The sequence below is a fragment of the Austrofundulus limnaeus genome, unplaced genomic scaffold (genome assembly GCF_001266775.1).
Source record: "Austrofundulus limnaeus strain Quisiro unplaced genomic scaffold, Austrofundulus_limnaeus-1.0 Scaffold1391, whole genome shotgun sequence".
NCBI lineage: Eukaryota > Metazoa > Chordata > Actinopteri > Cyprinodontiformes > Rivulidae > Austrofundulus > Austrofundulus limnaeus.
This window is the reverse complement of record NW_013953793.1, coordinates 38,449-44,924: the sequence shown is the minus strand read 5'-3', so window position 1 is coordinate 44,924 and position 6,476 is coordinate 38,449.

Below are 6,476 nucleotides of genomic sequence, written 5' to 3'. Positions count from 1 at the left end.
GGGCTTGGACCCCTAATAATAATAATAATAATAATAATAATAAAAAACGGAACAGATACAATAGGGTTCCATGCTCCGATGGAGACATGGAAACCCCTGCTTCCTCGGGCTTGGACCCCTAATAATAATAATAATAATAATAATAATAATAATAAAAAACGGAACAGATACAATAGGGTTCCATGCTCCGATGGAGACATGGAAACGCTGCTGCTTTGCAGCTGCGTTACCCTGCTTCCTCGGGCTTGGACCCCTAATGAAAGGTAGCATAAGAAGAATAATTCTTATATCTGCCCCATTTATCCCCAGAATATATTCAAACAAAACATAATTTACAAAACAATACTAAATAAAACTAAAATCATCAAATCAAACAACAATTCATATCTTCACATTTACTTAGTTTTGGTATGATGGGCTGACTCATCCAAGCTAAGGTTGTTCTGAGATCCACCGCAGCTAAGATACTGACTACTCATCACCCGACAACAAAAACAAACAGGCATTATAACTTCCACCTGCAGCTAGAGTAGAGCAGCGGTCGCAGCCAACAATGATTGCTGAAGATGAGCATTGCATGACTAATTTAATTACAGTTGAAGATAATGAAATGAGGATTGCACAAAACATGCTCGTTCACTTCCATAATCAATCACATGCATGCACACAGCCACTCACACAAAACGTCGAAAATCCACTCATTTCTATTCCTCGCACACTTATCCTGATTCCAGCAAGTAAAAGCAACCTCACACACACACACACAGTCCCCTGATAATACACTCTTTCTCAAATATGCACTGCTTCAGGCAAACAAGCACTTAGTTTCAGCTCAAGCAAACAGAAACACGTTTATCCCAAATTACAGATTTAATTTAAAAAACAAAAAAAAAGAAAATGAATGAGACTCTCGCACACTGAGAGCGCAAAAATAACCAGTTAAAGATGGAATTTATCAGCTGCAAATAAAAGTCAGCTACAGGTTCTGGGTTGTGTTTCTTTTTTAACACAAAACTGACAGAGTTCGGTTCAAAAGCAGCACAGGGTTTCTGTCCCATTGACTTTTAAATTCTCCATTTCTGAAAATGTGTGCTGCTGCATGAATTATACAGCAGCACACGCGTCCCAGCTGCCGGTGAGCAGGACGTAAACGTTAGTGGGCAGTTTATCTCACTGCGAGGATGAACTGTGACACAGTGTTTAAGGCAGTGTTTTTCTCTTCAACATTATTTCAGGCTGGGTGAAGAAGTGTTGCTTTTTAATCACTCTTGTATTCTGCACTATAAAGCACAAAACAGTTGTGACTTCTTAAGTGAAGTGTGGCGCTTTTTATGCAAAAGCTAAACGCATAACAGTTTTAAGACGGTCGAATTTATTTAGCTTTAGTGTCCCTTGATACACAAAATGTCACAGACAACAGACCTCTGCTGCCTTCAAACTTCTGAAAGATCCAAACTGACTTGGTCGGCCTTTTTAACATTCCAACTTGCTCTTTTAGGATTGGTTGTTGCATATTGTCGAAGGCGGAGCAATAATGTGTTTACCAGTGATGGGCACAGTTCCACTAAAGCACTAATAGGGGAACTAATTTCCTGATTAGTGCTTTAGGGCTTTTGCTTATTTTAAAATTTATTAGTGGATTAGCACTTGCTAAATTTATATGGTAAACATGGCACAAGAAACTGAAAACAGGAAATAAGAAAATAAGACAATACCAAACAATGAAAAACAATCTGAAAATTACTACCAAAAATAACCAAAACACAAGAACCGTGACATAATTATGCTTAAATGTACGTTTATGACATTGTTAATGTTGAAATTAGGTCAATTACCTGAAGACAAGAGAGTTTCAGCTGTGTAATTAATTGTGTTAGAGCAAGTTATGTCATTTTTCAGGGTGGTTATATTGATTGGATTAAATTATTGTGAGGGTCATACACAGGCACACACATGTAAACGTGAGTAAAATACAGTAAAATAAATCATCTGTTGTAAAGCTCATCCCTCTGCTGCCTTACACACCCTGTGAGTTCTTTAACCTCCCTCCTCCGTTGATGTTTTTACTGTTCTGTTTCACCTGCTTCCCTCTTTCACATCCCTTTCTCTTGTTCTTTCTCGTCTTCGCAGTCACACGCCGGTGACCACCCTCTTTCTCTCACCACCTCACAAACACCAAAGTGCTTTTGGAGAGGTGATTGTGATGCTGCTCATGAGAGGGTGTGTATTTGTTCCCCTGGCCAGTCCGTCTCCAGTAATTGGAGTCTAAAATCCCAGAATGATCTCTGTTCAGCCTCGCCCCACATCATTAGCACAGCTGTTGCAGCCCCACACTTGGTTCCCTGCGTATGCTTGTTTGGATCAGGAAAAGTCTGCCTCACTCCAAGTGTGTCTGCGTCGTGCCTCTTGTCTGGCATAAAAGTACAAAACAGTTCAGCCATGCTGTTTTTTGTTGTTGTTGCATAAATTACTGTGTTTGCTTGTTTCTGCCAAAAAAAAATTAAGAAATGCAAGAGAAGATATGCAATCAAAAAGTTTTCTCTTTTAAAACTTTTGATGTTGCAACTTCTTTTTTACTATTCTGATGGTCAGTGGTTCAGGAGATGTGAACCACTAGTGTGCATTAAATATCACACTCCTCTGAACAATTAAAACGTAATAAACCTTAAGTGTTCTGGATGAGTCCTTGTTGCAGCTTTTATGTACAGAACCGTCTGGACTGTGTCAGTTTATTTCACTCCCTCTGTCAGTCTGAACAGGAAGCATCTGTGGGGGTTGGCTGTGTCATTCAGGGACAGTCAGGACCACCCAGCGCTGTTTTATGTGTTTTGATTCATGTTGCACTGAAAACTTTGGGTTTCTGTTAATATGCAGCAGTTTGATGCAGTCACCACTGAGTTTGAATATTTGCAAATTTAGAGGCAGTGATTTCTAAACGTATTTCTTCAGGATTTGTCTGGATTTACTGTGTTGTTGTCAAATTAGAAACTGATTAAAAGCAGTTCAGTAAACGGTGCCACTTTACAATAAGGCTCACCTTATAGATGGCTTATAAATAGTTCAAAGATACTTTATAAATCATTAAGTGTTTTTATGCATTTATTAAGGATGGGAAAGAGACAAAACTGTCCAGTTTCTTGCCAAATAGAGAGCCAAATCTGTTCATGCACATCCATCCATCCATTTTCTGTACACACTTCTTCCTTTTCAGGGTTGCGTGGGTCACTGGTGCCCATATCCAGCAGTCACAGTGCGAGGGGTGGGGTACACCCTGGTCAGGTCGCAAGTCCATCACAGGGCCACACATAGAGACAAACGAGACAAACAACCATTCACTCTCTCACTCACACCTAGGGACAATTTAGAGTTATCAATTAACCTAACAGTCATGTTTTTGGTCTGTGGGAGGAAGCCGGAGTACCCGGAGAGAACCCACGCATGCACGGAGAGAACATGCAAACTCTACCCAGAAAGGTCCCCGGACCGGGATTTGAACCGGTGACCTTCTTGCTGAGAGGCATCAGCTCTACCAACTGAGCCACCGTGCCACCCTGTTCATGTACATATTACATCTAAAGTTGCTATTTTAAACATTTTCAGACTAGGTTTCTACCTTGTGAACACAATAATGATTTGGAAGCACATATTTTACACATAATATTGTACTTTATACTGTATTATACATATCCACAACTATCAAAGGGAGATTTATTGTAAAGTGTAAGACAGTAGGTACACTACTTATTATTGACTAATAAACATGTATAAATGTCATAAGTGAGCCTTATAAATGTACTGATTTAAACTTTACAATAAGGCTCCATTGATAATTGTGGATATGTATAATACAGTAATACAGTACAATATTATAAATATGTGTTTAAATAAAGCACCTTTAGATGTAATATGTACATGAACAGATTTGGCTCACTATTTGGCAAGAAACCGGACAGTTTTGTGTCTTTCTCATCTTTAACTAATGCATAATAAATACTTATTAATGATTTATAAAGTGTTTACAGATGAATTAATAACCTTTCTATAAACTATTTATAATTCATTAAGAGGAGCCTTATGTTAACCCAGTAAACTATTATAACAGAGTGCCATGCAGTGCCCATGCATTTTCTTTCTGCAGAGGACTTAATGAATGTTTTTGACCTGATATGCACCTGCAGGTTGTGTGTCCTTTTCATGCACATTGCACAGGGTCTCTCAACCCTTCTAACTTGTTTGAATACCTGACACATCATCTCCCTTTTTAATTTTATTTTGGATGAATGAATAAATTATCTGGAAAGCTGGTCCTGTTTACGACGAGCTTATTTCTGAGAGTAGTCATCACGAATTGTTCCTGAAGCATTCTGAAGGACGTTCTATAGCTGCTCGGTGTTAAAAAAAATCCAGCTGCCTTTTGTTCTTTTCTCTGTAAAAACATCTTTACTGCCTCGATAACACTGAGGTCTGAAAGGTTCTGGGAGGAGAATCCATGATTCACTGTGTTCCATTGTGTGCTGCTTTTACAGCTCTGGCAGTGTGTTTGTTGTCATGTTAGAAGAATAAATCTTTTGCCAATCAGATCATTTGCAGATGCATGGGCAAAAACAAAAATCCAGTGGTGCATTTTTTTGTGTTCATCGTTCCTTTAGCTTTAATAAGATTCCAGAAAAGACCACTCCAAAACAAAGGACAGCCATCAGCAGGTTTCACAAATTGATTTAAGGTTTCACAGTGGACCACTCTCATGGCCTCCTCCACACATTCTGACAAAACTTTAACGTTTGGATTCTTCAGTCTGAAATATTGAAGTCATTTGACTGAAGTCATTTGACTATTTCTTTCTGAACATAAATGATGCATGCTTTAGAACAGACATAAAAAACATAAAAAGTTGAATAATCACACAATTTAAGCTTATTTATTTTACAGTTTCAGAACCATCCTCTTTAAAGCAGTGAAGAAACTCATAATTAACTCTGAACTCTTGTATGATTAAAATATTTAGTTAGGCTTGTCCAGAGGTTTGTTTAATATTGCGTTCTTTTCTCCCTCGTGGAGCTTTTCTTTTTTTTAACCTCAATTTTTTTAATCTGGATAAAAAGTTTTTATTAGTCAATCCTTCTATTAGTTCTTTTGAGCTATGTTCAAAAAATGTCCAGTCAATAAAATAATTATTTTTACCATAACTAGTTTTAATTTCTACAAAAATATAAACAGCCTATGTCCTATGTTGTAAATTATTTTTAACTGCAAGCTGTGAAACAACCTTCTGTTTTAGAGCGGGTGGAGTGTAATAGCTTTATATGATTTTATAAAGTCATTCCCTCATCAAAAACATACTCAGTGTTGCTTCGACTCATTCGTGCATGTTTCAGAAATCTTTGGATCTTCTGTGGTAACCATGTGCATCTATCCAAACACTTGCTGGTACAAAGCTCCGCCTATTTACACAAATCTCCTCCCTGGAGGTCAGTCTGCAGCTGAGCTCCCGCACCACGGAGCATTTTTATTCAGCATTTTCACAACTGAAGGTAACATAACCACTTGATTTTGATATAGAACTGAACTATGTGTTTGGAAAATACATAACACCCACCCCTTTAACAGCTGCAGTGTTGGAAAAAGAACTCGGAGGATCACCAGACTGTTACAACTGCATCCATGGGGACCATGAACATCCATCAAACGGTCCTGGAGATATTTTAGTCTCCAGCAGAGCCTTTGACCAGCTGGCAGGTCTGCATCCCGATTCCCGTCCCTTCATGTTTAACCAGGTTTAACCCACAGAAACACGTGTGAACCTTTTCACTGTTATGTTGACTTTTACTGCTGTTGAATTGTTTTCTAACATCTGCTGTTTGCACCGTTCGTCACTGAGCTGTGTTTTACTTCCACTTCTGTAAAATCCCCTGTGAAATTCAGCAAACCCCAGAGAGCTTTTTTTTTTTTTTACTTTTATCCTGCAAGGTTTTTATATGCATGCTTCAGTAAATGGCAGGGAACATCTGAGAGGAAGAGAGTGGTGTCAGTGTTCATCCATCAGAACACAACCTGCCTTGTCAAGTTTAAATTGAATGGCTGCCTGATGAGAATATGAAGCCATTTGTCAGTTTGGGGAAATTGATATTTCAGCTTCCAGTAGGTCAACTAAATGGCAACTCAGAACCCTGAAAGCTTCCGTCAGTAAATCTCCATTATTTTTATATTTAATATGATAACCAAAGTCATCCAGTACTTGTATTATCATTTACTTTCAGTTCAATGGTTTGAGGATGAATTCATGGTGCATTTTTGGTCCCTGCAATAAATATTTATTATTATTAACAAGGTTGGATCAAAATGAGTATAACTCTGCTTTTCAACATAAGTAAATCAAGGCAGTAGGCACTGTGCAATCCTTCAAGGAATACTGAGTCTATAATTGCTTGTTTTTAGACACAATAACAATAATTTTATTATTAGATTAGTCTTTAAAT